We start from the raw sequence: 16,274 nt of genomic DNA, 5'->3' as shown, positions 1-16,274 counted from the left end.
TCTCTGTTTCTTTTGACAATGTGTTGCACGTACTCAAGATGGTCAGTACCTGGTAGCTGTACACAGCCAGCACCATAGAAAGCCTGATAGGTTGGCAACGATGGTGTTTTCAGTTCGTGGTCTGAACGATGAGGAAGGTACAGTTTAAGCAGTCTTCCGTAATATTGCTCTGGATGTTTTTCTTGTGAGCAGCGGTGAAATCTGATGATAGCAGGCTTATTGTTTTTGCGCCTTTGCACAAACCCCATCTCATTGAGAAGGGGCAAAACATCTTTACCTTTTTTCTGTTGGCCATAGACAATCCTGCAAGTAGCAGCAAAGTCTGCCATGCACATCTCCTCATACTCTGGTGTTTCAGGTCTGGCTTTGTATTTGTCATTCAAAGATGTCATCCAAACATTGGAAGACTCAGGTGTTGTGTTGTCCAGAACTGACAGGGGACGACTCATTTTCACAGGATTATCATCAGTTGGTATGAATATTACAGCACGTGAACATTGCTTCATGTGAAGACCACATGCACGAGCAACACACTCCTGTGCACTGATCTCTCGCTTCTTTGAATATGCCTGCATGACGGCTCTCATTTCATCGCACTCATTTACACTGTCCTTATTGGAGTTTTCAATGACAGTTTTCAGGTACTCAGATAGCCCGCCCTCTTTTTTTGATATATATTTCATTAAATAATTTGCAGCGCCGAAAGCATCTAAAACAAAGCTTATGTCGATATTACTGTTCCAGGCTTCAAGCAGATGTGGATTATAGCCATTTATCCAAGAGTCTTTTGGATCACGCTTTAGTATGATCGTACTCCTCATGTTCATTTTATTCAGGTATCTCTCATATTCTGCATGTGTCAACTTGCATCTTTCCAAGAGCTGCTCTAAACTCATGGAAGCAGTTTCAGGTTCATTCAGCAGCTGGTTCAGTGGTCTGAGCTTGTTCTTTGCCGTTTCTACTTCCAGTGCATCATCCTCACTGGGTCTTGTGATCATTGTCTCATTGCAGGGTGGTTTGGGAAAACCAAAACGGCACCCGGAGCTTAAACTCCTAAAGCACGTCTTTGTGTGGTTCTTACTGTGTTTTTGCACTTCTGTTACTTTTTTGTACAGTTCGGGTTGTTTATGTGGATCAGGCAGCTGAGCTGTGATGTATTTGTTTATAAAATCAACAACAGTTTGCTCATCATCCTCCTCAAACACAGGAGCACCTTCTACCCACAGGAGGCAGTGTATGTGTGGGCTTCCTCTGTGCTGAAACTCAACTCTGTAAAAGTAGTCAATGACTTTGCCAAGTGGCTCTGCGGGAGATAAGAGTAAATCTCTGAATAATGCTTCAACTCTCTTGTCAAACATGCGCATTGTTGTGACAGGATTGCTTCTCAGGATGTCACACTTTGCTGACCAGTCGAGTCCTTCAAAATTCACTTGTTCACCTTGCTGCCTTGTTATTGCCTCAATCACTTCAGGCCAGCGCATTTCAGCAGCTGAAAATGTGCAAAAGAACGTGGGAGTTCCCAACTGTCTGATCATGGCAAAAAGATCTCTTGTTGTTTTCTCCCAATAGGCTGGGGTTCCTCTCAGAGGCTGCATGAATCTCACTGCATCTTTATTTCGCACCAGTTTCTCCACCTCATGTTTATCTTGTAACATGCCTGAGGTTATTTTTCTACCATCTCTGGTCAGAGGCTTTGCCTTCCTTAACTGTACTGTCATGCTGGATGTAGCCAAGTGTATTTCAGTCACAAACTGTGCAAAGAACAAATAGTTTGTGTCTTTGGCAAAACGATCATCAATGCAGAAAAGTCTTGATTTGAAATACCCACTGGGGGATACTTTGATCAGCCTTCTTTCATCAAGTGTGTTTTGACCTGTAGGAAACTGCACAGGGAAGGCCATGGCCTCCAGTTTAGGTGTTTTGAAAAAACTTATTGGATTGTTTCTCTCTGCAGGAGCAACAGAGTAGATTCCTTCACTGAAACATAATATCTCCTCAGCCACATCAGGGGGCTGCAAACAGGACTCGAGTGCAAAACCACCATTAGTCAGTCCATCTGCTTGCTCTGAATCATCTCTCATCTGTTCATGCGATTGTTCACCATCACAGGGTAACATGTCAATGTCCTGTTCATTTATATTTTGTGCTTCACTCAGTGCATTTTTCTCACAGCTGTCAATTTCCATTAAATCAGCCTCATCATAATCTTCCTCATTCATGTTTTCATCATCATCATCCTCATCATCTTCATCAGGAAGAGTTGGATCACACAGCTCAGCATCATCTCTGATGCTCACATCCTTATACTGTGGATGAATCTGCTTGAGTTTATGCAGTGCTTGCACAAGTTTAGACCAGCTTACAGTCTGAAACAGCTGATGACCTTTGTAAGACAAGCGTCTCTTCAGTTTCACTCTGATCACCTGAGAATTAATTCTCAATCGAGGTAGTGTTTCAACAGTTTCCTGTACCTCTGATGGGACACAGACCACATTTCCTCTAATTGCTCTTTGTCTGCCTTTGGGAAGAGGAATGATCTTGGCAAATGGTATGCACTTGGCTATGAGATGTCTCTCCAGTATGTTGAGATCAGACAGTTCAGCTGGAATATCAGCAAGATCCAACTTATTGGCAACAGCAAGTGCTGGCATGGATCCATTTTTAAGATGATCGTGGCAGGTGTGACAAATCCACTCTCTCTTTCTCTCATCGGGAACATTGCACTGCTCATTTCTGCAGTTTTCATCACAAACATGAACAAACTTTCCTGTCAAACATGTTGTAACTACATGTGGGTTTTTGACATAATTTGACCTTCTGCAGGGTCGTACTTGGTTTGGAAATGAAGCCTTGAAACATACAGTACATGGGTATGATGGTCCAGCTTTGATTTGTGATTTGAACACAGATATGGCCTCGTTAATCACACTGTTGTCACTCTCTTGGGTTTGTCTGTTCACCCATCTGTATTTCCTTTTTATTTTCATTGCACATCTCATATTGTGCATAATCCTGAAGGCAAGATTACTTTGATACCTGTCTCGCATTAGTTGTTTCATTAGTTGTCTGTGTCTTACTCTGAATGCGTTATCACGTGCATAACGCTGAGTCACTCGAGATCTCTGTCTCTCTCTGAAATCTGGGCTCTCTTGATACCTTTTAGTGATATAGTTTTTTTGTTTTTGTCTAAATTCAGCATTGTCACAGTAGCGTCTTTTAATATATTGTTGTTGTTTCTTTCTGAATTCATCGTTCTCACAGTAGCGTCTTTTAATATATTGTTGTTGTTTCTTTCTGAATTCAGCATTTTCACAGTAACGTCTTTTAATATATTGTTGATGTTTCTGTCTAACTTCAGGATTGTTTTTATATGCCTCGCTTGTAGAAGATTTCTTCTTTTCTTTGTAATCTTTATTTGAAGCGTACTTTTGTCGTTCTTTCCTTTTTTGGTTTTCTTTTCTCTGATTTCTTGGTTTGTCTGATGCCATTAATCTTCTTTTCATTTTGCGCCTTTGCTGTTTATTAACTTTTGTCAGTTTATAGATTTTTTGTATAACTGTATCAGAAAGATCACAGTTAGCACCATTTTTTATTGCAGTCCTTGACTGACAGGAAAAAACATCATTTGATGGAAGGAAATTAAAGTCACTCGATAGTTCTTTGGTAGTTATAAAAGTAAATTCATTTTGAGGAGCTTCGTGTGATGTGAACTGAGTCATACGGACTTCTTGTTGTTTCTCCAGTGGTGTACAAACAGACATTGGAGAGATCTCAGTAAGATCAGTGGTTGTGTTTCTCCTTGGAGAAGAGGAGTTTGCTTCATCAACAGTTGTATCAGAGTGAGTAGGTGCCACAGCAGTGGCAGCTGTTGGTCTGCAGACTGTGTCTGTGATAGTATCACTCAGGTTGACTGTGCTCATACTGTAGAACTGCACAGGCTTCAGTTCATAGTTACAAGAAGGTGATATCTCCATCATTTCATAAGAATCCTGGAGTCTCTTAATCATGTCACTGAGGAGTGTGAATTTCACCATCACAGCCGTACCACGATCACGTGACCATAGTGCTAGAGGAAGACCACTGGCTGTTCTGGAGTGTGGATCAAAGAAACCATATTTGCCCGATGTGGATCTGAACACTGCGATACACAATCCACTCATAATCAGTAAGGCATACTGCACATCTGACAACAGGCAGCTCAGTCCTGCTTCTAAGCTGAGAAAGGTATCTACTGCCTCCTCTGGAGGTTCTTCAAATGTCCCATACCGGGAAGGCTGTGTCATGTCGACATCATACATAGACCTGCGAGCATCAACTTTGTCTGGCAGCTCATCGGTAGCCAAATGAATATTTTTAGGAAATCTTTTCTTGGCCTCTTTGTACATCACATCACCTTTATCCAAGACCAGATTAAGGTCAGCTGTAGTCATGTTATCATTCTCATGAAGGAATGCAAGAAATGTGAGTGAGTTACATGTGCACTGCTTGTTTCTGGAGTCTCCATATTTGGGATGAGCCTGGCTGTGAGATGCACAGATATGTGTAACAGAGGGCTGGTTTTCAAAGTTCACTCTTTCTGCATGAGATGGTCCTGCCACATCACTGTGACGGCCTCTTTTTACAATATCAGCATAACCCACCTGTGGGGCACTTGACACCTCAGGTTGGTCTCTATGGTTTACCTGATGATCATTAAATTCATGCTGCAATCCAATCTTTACAGCATCTGCATAGGATACCTGTTGTACATGTGCAGGAACATGTTGACCTGCCTGTTTGACACCATCAGCATTGGTCTTTGCAGACACAAAGTCTTCTGCAGAGCTCTGAGGAAAATCACACTCAGCTTGTTCACATGTTGGTACTTCATGAAACTCATGGAACTTCTTCCAGCGTTGTTTTGCAGCTTGTGACTTTTTCTGCTTCCTTGGCATTTTTACACAAGTGTTTCTCTTAGTCTTTAGAAAAATATGTTTATAAAATAAGAGTGGCACAGAGCAGGAGATGTTTTCTTTGTCTTTATATTTCAGTTTTTATTTCTCAGAAACAGATGTCTTTGTTTGTTTGACAGTTTGTCAGTCGAGAGAATAATATGCACTCTCTTTATTGGCTTGGCACAACTTAGCAGCAAGCGCAAAGTGAAAAACAGCTAGAGAGAAAATTTAGAAGAGAGAACAGACAGAGCAGGAGAAACACGGCTGGGAAATCACAATCAAACCGTGAATTAGAGTTTTCTTTATTTGTTCAGTTTGTTCTCAGGTAGAGGCAATATGCACTCTTTATTGCTTTAATGGCTTGGCATTTTTCAGCAGCAAGCCAAGAGTGAAAAACAGGTAGAGAGAAAATTTAGCAGAGAGAACAGACAGAGCAGGAGAGACACGGCTTTAAATCAAACCGCAGAGTTTTCTTTGTTTGTTCAGTTTGTTCTCAGGTTGAGGCAAAATATGCACTCTTTATTGCTTTATTGGCTTGTGCATTTTTCAGCAGCAAGCCAAAGAGTGAAAAACAGGTAGAGAGAAAATTTAGCAGAGAGAACAGACAGAGCAGGAGAGACACGGCTTTAAATCAAACCGCAATAAGATTCTTGGTTTGGCAAAATTTCTCACAAACCACAGGGTGAAATACAGATGGAAAGAAGGCAGAGACAACAGGTGGAGTAGGACAGAAGATAGAGGGGTTGGGGGGTTGGGATGTGAGATAGAAGACTGGAGATCTGGTCCTTGTTCTTCTTCTGCACACTGTGAACAAAAAACAAGAAAAAAAAATAATTTTAATAAAATTATATCACATGGTAATTGTATGAACTAATTGTGACTACTGAAAAAGGACAAAACAAATATTCAAGCTAAACTGTTGTCGGCTGCCATGTGCAAAAAGTTGCACAATTTGGCACTTTTTAAAAGAATAAATATTTAATTAAATTCAGCAATAATATTTTTAAATACAAATATGATTGAGTGAATTGTTAACTAATCACATGTAATGTGCAAAAATGTACGAAAAAAATATTTTAGCCCAATTGTTAAGCTGAACTTATGTGTATTTATTATAAAAATGTGTTTAAAAGGTCTAGCACAAAGTTTGAACCCATCACTTTAAAGCTTATATTAGTCAGACTCTTTTTTTTAAATTTTGGTGTACTTCTCTAACAGTATGTGCACACCTACCAGGCAAAGCACAGATGTGAGTCAAGTTCCTGAAAGTGTAAGACAAGAAATAACATGTTAGTTGTCTGTACAGTGTTATCAGACTAACAAAAAAAACAAAGCCCACACGACATGATACACTGAACTTATAGTCAGCAGGGTAATTATAGAGTAATATAGCACACCAGCTGATACAGCAGCCATTTTATAATTCAAACTAATTAACTGAAGTATTTATTTAAGTACTTATATAAGGCTACTGTTAGACTGTTACTAGCCTTAGCATCGCTGCTAACGCTAGCATTCCTGCTAGCGTTAGCACTTCAGTTAGTGTTAGCACTGCTGGTAGAACTAGCACTCTTACTGTTAAAACTGAGGCACAATGGCAATAATAAAGCTCATTTGTTACTTTTGTCTCACTGACCGCCAATAAATATCACAGGAATATTCTTTTTGTCAGTTAAAAACTGCTAAGGCTAGTGTTGGCACTATAGCTAGCGTTAGCATTGATGCTAGCATTAGCATCGAAGCTAGCATTAGCACTGCTACTAACAGCAAAAGTCATTAAGTACTCTTACTGTTAAAACTGAGGCACAATGGCAATAATAAATCTCATTTGTTACTTTTGTCTCACTGACCGCCAATAAATATCACAGGAATATCACAAGAATATTCTTTTTGTCAGTTAACAACTGCTAAGGCTAGTGTTAGCACTATAGCTAGCATTAGCATTGAAGCTAGCGTTAGCACTGCTGCTAACAGCAAAAGTCATAAACCTATATAAATGGTAGCAAAGGTTATTCTTTTTTTGCTTTCTTTATTCTTTGAACTCTGTTGAACTTTAAAAAGACTTGATATGTGAGTTTAAATGTCAAACATGTATTTTTACCATCATAAAATTAAAACAATGCTGTACTGAGTGTATTGTACTTACCACAGCAGAGAGCAAAGCGGAATGACGGCAGTTGGTGCAGTGATTAGTTAAAGACTGATGAGGCGTTCAGGTGGTGCTTGGAAATTTGAGCATCAGTTTGAACATCAATAATGAGCATATATATTTCTCTGTCATAGAGAGACAGAGAAAAAAATACACAAGACTCACCAGCATACAAATTGGTACTTTTTCTCTTTATGTCACTCATTCGCTTATACTCAGGAAAGAGGGCAACTGGCATTAAATTAGCAAATAAAAAGTATGTCATCTTGAACTGTTTTATGGATTTTATTTTAAGACTACTTTGAGCGTATTCGTGGGGAGATAAACTATACAGACTAAAAACAGAGACATTAAATGAGATTCGATTATTTAAAATGTGGGAAAATACACTACAGACAGGTAGATGCTGTGAGCTTTAATTATCCAGTCAGAAAAGATTATTTTAAAGTCATCAACTGACTAAAACTGCCGAGGTATGAAAAACCTGTGTGGAGAAGACAAGTCCACCAATACACAATCAACTTGAATTTAACAGGGCAATAATTCAGGGCTCTATTCAGTTAGCCTATATTAACTACTGACATACTGTTAATCTGTGGCAAAAGCCTGTCAAACCTGTCTTATTGTACGTATTGAAAAAGTTAATCTTACTACAACTGCTTAGATGTAACACACATTTTTGATTTAATCTTGGCAGAGTGAGAGACAGAGCTCGTTAAGCAGGCAGGTGTGAGCCTGGTTGCTATAGTGACTGCACCCAAGGGCTCCATACACACGGACACAGACATGCACCTCACTTTTGCTGCTTAAAATGAACAGAAAAGTCAGGCCGAAACAAATCATTCCCAAATGAAAAGTAAAAGTCGTATTGACAAAATTCTTTCACCGTGAGCGACAGCAATGTCTAGTCTACTGAATTCTCAGTTTTCATGCCTGTGGAGTTTATTATATGGACGTGGTGACAGTGGAAAGACACCATGCTCTTCTGATTTTCAAACGAACCTTCTGAGCCATTTTAACATTAGAGTCTATGGAAGAGTTGGAGGGAGGAGGCTGTGCATTGGTGACATTTACGAAAGAACCATAACACCTAGTACAATAGTAAACACATTGGATGAAAGAGGACAGCGATGGCTACGTTTTGAGGGTAAAATCATACCTGTAGAGCAAACGCTGCGGACACAGCAGCAGTTTTAAAAAAGATTTTAAGATTAATTTTTTTGCTCCTCTCACTCTAGCAGTTGAGCTGCCTCACTCTAGCCCCAACATTCCGTCCCATACACACCCATTATAAACTCTGAAACGGGTGAAAAAACATCATGAAACTTAAACTGGAACTGAAGAAAAAGTATAATAGATATTGAAAAGATAAATACAAGTTCAATAGTTGAATGTCTTGTCTTCGTTTTAAAGTTTGAATGGTGGCTCTATGTCAACGTATGTGGAAGTAGTAAGAGTTTAAAAATGAGTAAGTTGAATGAGAATTTGAAGGGTCTCCCCATTGAAATACATGGGAAATTTTTGTTGAATAAAGTTGAATAAAATTAAAAATATAAATGTTAAAAATATGAAAAATAGAAGCAGTCATGTCCAAAAGAATAGGAATCTAATGGTGTTTGAATGGTTTTTCTAAGTTGAACGGTTTTGAAGGAGTGAGATGCCAAAAAACGTACGGAATATATAATAATAATAATAAAGATTAGAAGAACAATACTGTGAATGCTTTTCAAGCATTCACACTAATAATAATAATAAAGATTAGAAGAACAATACTGTGAATGCTTTTCAAGCATTCACACTAATAATAAAGATTAGAAGAACAATACTGTGAATGCTTTTCAAGCATTCACACTAATAAAGATTAGAAGAACAATACTGTGAATGCTTTTCAAGCATTCACACTAATAAGAAAGATTCGAATAACAATACTGTGAATGCTTTTCAAGCATTCACACTAATAATAATAAAGATTCGAATAACAATACTGTGAATGCTTTTCAAGCATTCACACTAATAAAGATTCGAATAACAATACTGTGAATGCTTTTCAAGCATTCACACTAATAAGAGTACAGTAAGCGTGGTTAGTCACTGAGCAGCCCGGTGCGTTTCTCTTGATTTCTTTAGTCAGGGTAAATTCATTCACCTGCACGGGTTAGCTAAACGAACTTTACAAAACTAGTTTCCCCGACAGCCGAGTGCTCATCTTAGCTAGCTAGATTGCGGATTAGCTTACAAACACATTTAATTTAGCAAAAATAATGCGGTGGGGCCTCAGGTCCTCCTGTCCGGTAGTCCAATTTACTGAAGAACACCTCAGGCTGTCACTTTGAAATAGTCGGTAATGTAAACGCTGGACCTCTCGGCATCTGCCATTCCCGAACAGACACGTGCGAGTTTGTCCGTGACCGCAGCCGCGTCGTCAGTGTTGCTTCCAGAGCAGAGTGAAGCTGACCCCCCACCCACTAGAAACGTAAAGGCAAATAGGCGGAGCGGTTAGTGCTACGTTTGTGCTGATTTGTGCAGGTAAAATTAGCGTTTGTGCTGCTACGGTTTTTGAGATATTAAACTTTATTTTAAAGGTCATTCAAAGGTCACCATCCCCCCAGACTGCTCCAAAACAAACCAAAATGGTCTACTGTTTAGTGCTACGTTTGTGCAGATTTGTGCAGGTAAAATTAGCGTTTCTGCTGCTACAGTATCTGAGATATAATGATTTTAATTATTACGGCCTACGCTGTATAACACCAGTGTCTGTGGCAGTGAGTTTCAGCAGCTGTGGAGTTTTGCACTTTTTCTAGGCTTGCTGCATAATAACTTTTATTAGTTTACACTTTAGTAACACAATTTATTCAGCGGAAAGGTCGATATTTCTTTTGTTACTAGTGCAGAAACGTACACAAGGTAGGCTAAAGTTTTTATTTTTTCTGTGGCAAAACTGAGTTTCATGTGAAGTGATTCACGTATCCCTAAATTATTATTATTTTTTACATACCCAGTTGGCCTCTGTGATTTTGTTTTGAATTATATATGTTCATTATTATTAATGTAGCTGTCTCAGAAAAAATGAAGTGTTTGTTTTGATAGGTTGTTACCTACGTGTAGAAAACTGAATATTCCACAGCACCCAGGTGAGGGATCTTCAACCTGCGGCTCTAAAGCAACATGTGGCTCTCCGGCCCCTCCACTGTGGCTCTTATAAGACCAAGTAAGTCATTTTTTTATTATAAAGACAACAAGAAAGGGTTCTGTTAACAGTTTGTTTTTTAAATGAAATATCTGCATTGACTATTCACTGAATGTACAAGGCTTTTAAAAGTGATTTAATGTTTCTTAGCTTCAAATCTGTTTACTGTAATTTTCAAGTTGGTTGCCCATCTTTCCTAATTTTCAATTATTATGGAAAGGACTCACATAGCTGGCTTCATTTTAACAAATACTTTTTTCCGTTATAAAGCTTTGATGATTCATTGTCTTATCAAATCTAAAAATAAACATTTTTATTTACATTTCCATAGCTTACCAGATACAACAACTCATTTTCTAGATATTTATAGGCTCTTCCTTTTTTTAGGCTCTAGACAGGTTTTGTAGCAGCAGGGGGAAAAGGGGCCCTTTGAAATGAAAAGGATGCTGACCCCTGACTTAAGCCACCAGGTAAACACAAAACAAATACAGAAAAATTATTGACAGAAAAATGGAACGGGTACTTTCAAGGCTACGGGTGAAGGTGACTGGGTGTGTAAACGCAAATATACATCAGACTGACAAAGAAAAGAGTGTTAAAAGATTTTTAATTTAGAACTTTAACTTTATGTGCAAAACTGAACTTACTGATAACACACACTAGCCATTTGAACACATGTAACTGTAATGAACCAAATAAAACAGAAAAATGCAGGCAGCACTCATTATACTGTGTATAACACGGCATGGGGTTGTATTTTTTTCTTTTCAGATGCTCCTGTCACTCCATTTCCCAGGTCATCATAGCACTCCCACACACATGGAGCTCTCCTGCAGTATGCAGTGTAATGCCCCAAACCATCAGTGGTCATCTTTCCATGGAAAGCAATTAATGCCCTCAAAGTGAACGACTTTCCTTGGAGAACCAGGTTGGAGGGAAATTCATTCAGTGGAAATTCTGTTTGGTTTGCAAGGTCAGTATCAATCCACACGATATCTCCAATGTTGTAGCTGTGAGTAACTGTCCCTGCACAGAGCTCATTTCCTGTGGTGCTGTCTTCTGTTTTGAATTCTGATGGACACAGAGATGGATTGGAGAGTGGCCTGAGGCAGGTAGACTCAGGTAGGCCAAGTCCTGCTTCCACAGCCGTGCCAAGATGAGCCATACCAGACTCTTTGAGGACAGAGATAGCAGGAGAAACAAATGGCACTTCCCTTGTCATCCCTTTGCTGAGGTAGCAGTGCTGTGAAGAGCAGTGTTTGGTAAAATAAACACTTGAGATGTTCCTCATTGTCTTAGCAATTACAGCAGAGATATTGCACTGAGCATCGATTTGGATCGCAGCAGACCTCAACGAGACAGCTTCAAACATTACACTAGCAGCTCTGCTCTCCTTCTGGGGCGATCGTGGCTCAAGAGTTGGGAGTTTGTCTTGTAACCGGAAGGTTGCTGGTTCGAGCCCCGGCTTGGACAGTCTCGGTCGTTGTGTCCTTGGGCAAGACACTTCACCCGTTGCCTACTGGTGGTGGTCAGAGGGCCCGGTGGCGCCAGTGTCCGGCAGCCTCGCCTCTGTCAGTGCGCCCCAGGGTGGCTGTGGCTACAATGTAGCTTGCCATCACCAGTGTGTGAATGTGTGGATGACAGGTTGTGTAAAGCGCTTTGGGGTCCTTAGGGACTAGAAAAGCGCTATACAAATACAGGCCATTTACCATTTTACCATTTAGGTTTGTTGGGTCACACCATCTGTGGCAATGGCTTTCACCAGCTGCAGGACTGGGTTTTCACTGTCTTTCAGAACAGCATTTTGAAATGTGGAGCTGTCACAGAAGGCACAACATAAGCACTGAAAAAATGCATCAAATGCACAGGTATTGAGCACAGAGATTGTCGATTCCCCTAATCTAATAGGCTGATGGAGGTTTCCATTTTTTAATAATCCCACTTTCACTCTTTTGGCCCCAAAAGTTTCATCTGCATGGAGCCATTCGGTACATGAAGAGAGGTAGGAAGTCATCTTTCTTTTTTTGGGTGGAACAGCTAGGCCCCTCCAGTTCTCAACTGCATCCCCATCAGCCGGAAGAATGTTTGTGGCAGCATCAGATCCCACAAACGGGTGAGCATCCATTTTTATTTTGTCTTCTGCATTGTGAGTCGTCATGGATCCAGAATTGGCATCTGTGACTTTCAGTGATCCCACTGTTGGCTCATCTTTGACCTTTTCTTTTGCAGAACAAATCCGCATATTTCCCTCGATGAAGGAAAGATGACGAGCAATGAAGCAATTGACTCGAAGAGGCAAGTTGTCATGTTTGAAAAGGCCATGTTTTATGTTTTTGAACTCAGCTTCAACAGTGGCTGAACTTGCTGTGATGCTGGTGCTTTGGAAGAGAGGGACCATTATTCCTGTCCAGAGTGGCAAGTAACTTGCCAGTCTTATTATATGAGGAATAATCTCAGGGAGAAAGTGAATATTATCTCTATCCCCGTTTGCTGCAGCAGGTGACCTGCTCTCCTCACATATTTCTGTTACCCACTGTCGTAGGTCAGTCTGGATCTCATCCACTGAATCCACTCTCTCACTTTCCTCCGTCTGTTCATCTGGAATGATGATGGAGTCTTGAGCAATTTGGGCTTTCAAGTATTTCTTGCACCTTTCTGAAGGAAGAGGGGCTCCAGAACTGTCATCACCTTCTGCCTCACTGAGGGCCACAACAGTGATAGCACGTAGGAGCTGTTTTGCATGGTCCAAACATTGAGACTGAAGAAGTTTTGCTAATGACCTGACAAAGAAATCTTTAACGCGATGTGTTTTCTTCTTCAGGCAGTCCCACTGGCATATCATCTTGATGCAGTGCGCAACATCAACCCTGATATAACAAGGGGGAGTTTGGCAGACTGGGTTCCAAGAAGGGCATGAAAGCATTCATTAAGGTAGGACTTCAGATCAGGATGAGGAGTGAAAGCCTTGACCAGAGCTCCCAGAATTGCCAGAGAAAAGTCACTCACAGCTTCCTTTGGCACAGGTGCACCTGCACGAATCCATTCTGTCAACCAGTTTGCGATGGCATTAACATCATGTTTCTCTGACAGCATTTGCACCACTGGGACACTGGGGCAATTGTTTTCTTTCAGAATACCATTATAAAGGAAGATATGGCCAGATTTGCCATTTGGTCTCAGCAGTTTTTTCACAACTGAACCGGTTGCATCAAAACACACAGTTGGGGGAGATTTTTTTGACAATGTCTTATAAACATGCATCTGTGTTTGACTCCAGTAGTGACAGAAAAACCTGTCCAGTCCAATATCTCGGATGCTACCACTGTGAGGAACACTATATTTTAACAATTGCAGAGATGCAATGGGGTCCTTATCTCCTAATTACAAGTCTTTTCTCTCTTGTTTGGCTTTTCGCAGAGTGGCCAAATTTGGAAGGTGGCTTGGCTCAGGATCTCCAACATCCATCAGATCTGCTGCCCTCGCTGACCTCCATACAGCCGGTTCCATTCTGCCCTCACACAGCTCTTTAGCGATCTGTTCACGCAGGTTTCCAGACATGAACTGCTTGGAGTGGCCAGTGTGCAGGGAGAAATCTGTATTTCTCATGAAACACTGGAGCACCATTGGACTATTAATTGCTGGCTGTCTGTCACATGACATTTCTAACTGGCCATGACACTCCTTACAGTCGCCTCTGATGTCCAGATAATTATTGTTGACAGTTGGATGGACCTTTGCTCTACGGAACACAAGTGTACATGTATTTTTGATCTTCTTCCATATAAGATCGTTGATGATATGAGTCCAAGTGCCAGGTTTCAAAATTGTGTATTCCCTTTTTTGGGTAGGAGAAAACTTGTCATTGTATTCAACCTTTTCAGGAATAAATTTAACCCAGTCCTCAAAAGGGACGTCTAGTTCAAAAGCTTGACAGTTTTCTTGTCCAGGAGAAATGCAATGTGAATCTAACTCTCCTTCACTATTACTTTCCTGATCACTGATTTCCAAAGCTGACCAGATGTTGTGTCTATTTAGCTTCACAAAAGTGTACAGGGCCTTTGCTGACATCTTGTCTTCTAGCTGCTGACTCAGCTCTTTCCAGACTGATGTAGCTGGAGTGGCTATTTTGCCATTTTGGACTATGGCCTCTTTTGAATTGCAAAGAACTGCAAAAATGGAAACCTTGTCTACAGATGGCTTTCGAGACATCTAAAAAAAAAAACACACTGATTATGATGGAGCAAAATGTGATTTCTGAACTATATATACAGCCAGGAGCAACCCCTCCCCCAAGTTCTCCACCAATCTACACTTTCATATTTTGTGGAATTATTGTTTTTAAGATGGAGCTATTGAATTTGTGAGTTTATTAAATTGAGTCTGAGTATTTAACCCATGTACTGTACAGCACTTTAGTCCAGTGTGCTACATGTTTTAAAGTGCTTTAGAAACTTTTTTCTTGGACATTTTTGAAAATGTTTAACATTGAAAAAAATCCTTTTGATCCAGACAGTTAGCTATATCATGTATTAACTCAGTAACTAAAACCTCAGTATTTTAAATGTAAGCTTACCTTGTTCAGAAATCAGATGAACGCTGTTCTAAGAATCCTTCAGACACAGTAATGCCAAATAATAGTTTTTTCTGCCAGAAAATGTGTATTTGATGCAAAAGACTGCTAGCTTGTTCGTTTCTCAAAAAGTGTTCATGGGAGTGTAAAATGTTCAAATGTAGTTTTCAATAAAGTTTTTTTAATCCACTCTAAAAAAAAAAAATACTCAAGCATTTGCATCGTGGTTTTATGAACAAAAAGTGATTGAAGTAAAGAAATTGAAGTAAAAAAAAAATACACTCATTACAAATTTAGCTAATTAAATACAACAAGAGGGTTTTTTTAACAGAACTTTATTGAACAAGTGAACACACAAAGTGAAAGGTCATTTGAAAAAGACATTTTTCAGCAGTAAACCATAACAGGATATCTCAAATCATAGCAGCACAAACGCTAATTTTACCTGCACAAATCACCACAAACGTAGCACTAAACAGTAGACCATTTTGGCCCGTTTTGGAGCAGTCTGGGGGGATGGTGACCTTTGAATGACCTATAAAATAATGTTTAATATCTCAAAAACCGTAGCAGCACAAACGCTAATTTTACCTGCACAAATCTGCACAAACGTAGCACTAACCGCTCCGCCTATTTGCCTTTACGTTTCTAGTGGGTGGGGGGGTCAGCTTCACCCTGCTTTTCTACAGTCATTGGTCAGCATATGCAAGTACATGCGGGTCGGAATCCCCGCCCCCCCCAGCGCGCCCCCGTACGCCAAAACAGTGCCAGCAGAGTGAAACCGAAAAGTGGATTGAAACTGAAAAAAAAAATTGTAAGCGAAAACAAAAAAATTACAGTTTCAATTAATTGTTTTTCACTATCAATTTTTTTTTCCCGGTTTCAATACAAGCTTTTTCAGTACATTTATTTCAGTTACAATATTTTTTTTCGGTTTCAATATTTTTTTCGGTTTCGTTTCAAGGTGGCATCGTTCTGATTACATACATGGTTTGATAATCATGTGGGCTACATACCAGTGGATACCTAAACGTAAAGGTGTGTCAGTTGCAGAATACCCATGTGAAGTCCTGTATAATGTAAATACACACGAATGCGCGTTATGTTATTATTGGACAATAGCATGTCAAAATGCTCCCTAACTGCTGATATTTTTGACCGTTGTGGTGGCTCCATACAGGGAGTGCAGAATTATTAGGCAAATGAGTATTTTGTCCACATCATCCTCTTCATGCATGTTGTCTTACTCCAAGCTGTATAGGCTCGAAAGCCTACTACCAATTAAGCATATTAGGTGATGTGCATCTCTGTAATGAGAAGGGGTGTGGTCTAATGACATCAACACCCTATATCAGGTGTGCATAATTATTAGGCAACGTCCTTTCCTTTGGCAAAATGGGTCAAAAGAAGGACTTGACAGGCTCAGAAAAGTCA

General features: G+C 40.0%; 3 long non-coding RNA genes across 8 annotated transcripts in view; 1 reads left to right on the top strand and 2 right to left on the bottom strand.

Moving 5' to 3' along the window:
* LOC309720204 overlaps positions 1-9,220 on the bottom strand; it is an 84,836-nt gene extending 75,616 nt beyond the window's left edge. The window contains exon 1 of the long non-coding RNA XR_014280438.1: positions 9,143-9,220. This is a non-coding gene — a long non-coding RNA (uncharacterized lncRNA). The remainder of the gene's footprint in view (positions 1-9,142) is intronic.
* LOC309720443 lies at positions 5,006-6,723 on the bottom strand. Its single transcript, XR_014280487.1, has 2 exons — positions 6,168-6,723; positions 5,006-5,738 (listed from the first exon to the last, which is right to left on the bottom strand). It is a non-coding gene; the product is annotated as an uncharacterized lncRNA (long non-coding RNA).
* Positions 9,221-9,493: 273 nt separating the features above from the next.
* LOC309720202 lies at positions 9,494-15,045 on the top strand. Of its 6 annotated transcripts, none has more exons than XR_014280431.1 (10): positions 9,494-9,578; positions 9,666-9,987; positions 10,171-10,291; positions 10,658-10,740; positions 11,042-11,243; positions 11,355-11,504; positions 11,995-12,383; positions 12,500-12,994; positions 13,092-13,201; positions 13,688-15,045. It is a non-coding gene; the product is annotated as an uncharacterized lncRNA (long non-coding RNA). The 6 variants fall into 6 exon arrangements; XR_014280434.1 differs by lacking the exon at positions 9,494-9,578 and having other exon boundaries at positions 9,690-9,755; positions 11,995-12,138; positions 12,236-12,383; XR_014280435.1 differs by lacking the exon at positions 9,494-9,578 and having other exon boundaries at positions 9,690-9,755; positions 12,500-12,565; positions 12,813-12,994.
* Positions 15,046-16,274: the final 1,229 nt, after the last annotated feature.

This window comes from Aulonocara stuartgranti, assembly GCF_965226115.1.
Source record: "Aulonocara stuartgranti genome assembly, chromosome: 13".
NCBI classification, from domain to species: domain Eukaryota; kingdom Metazoa; phylum Chordata; class Actinopteri; order Cichliformes; family Cichlidae; genus Aulonocara; species Aulonocara stuartgranti.
Note: the sequence above shows the minus strand (reverse complement) of the source record. Positions and strands in the feature narration are given on the sequence as shown.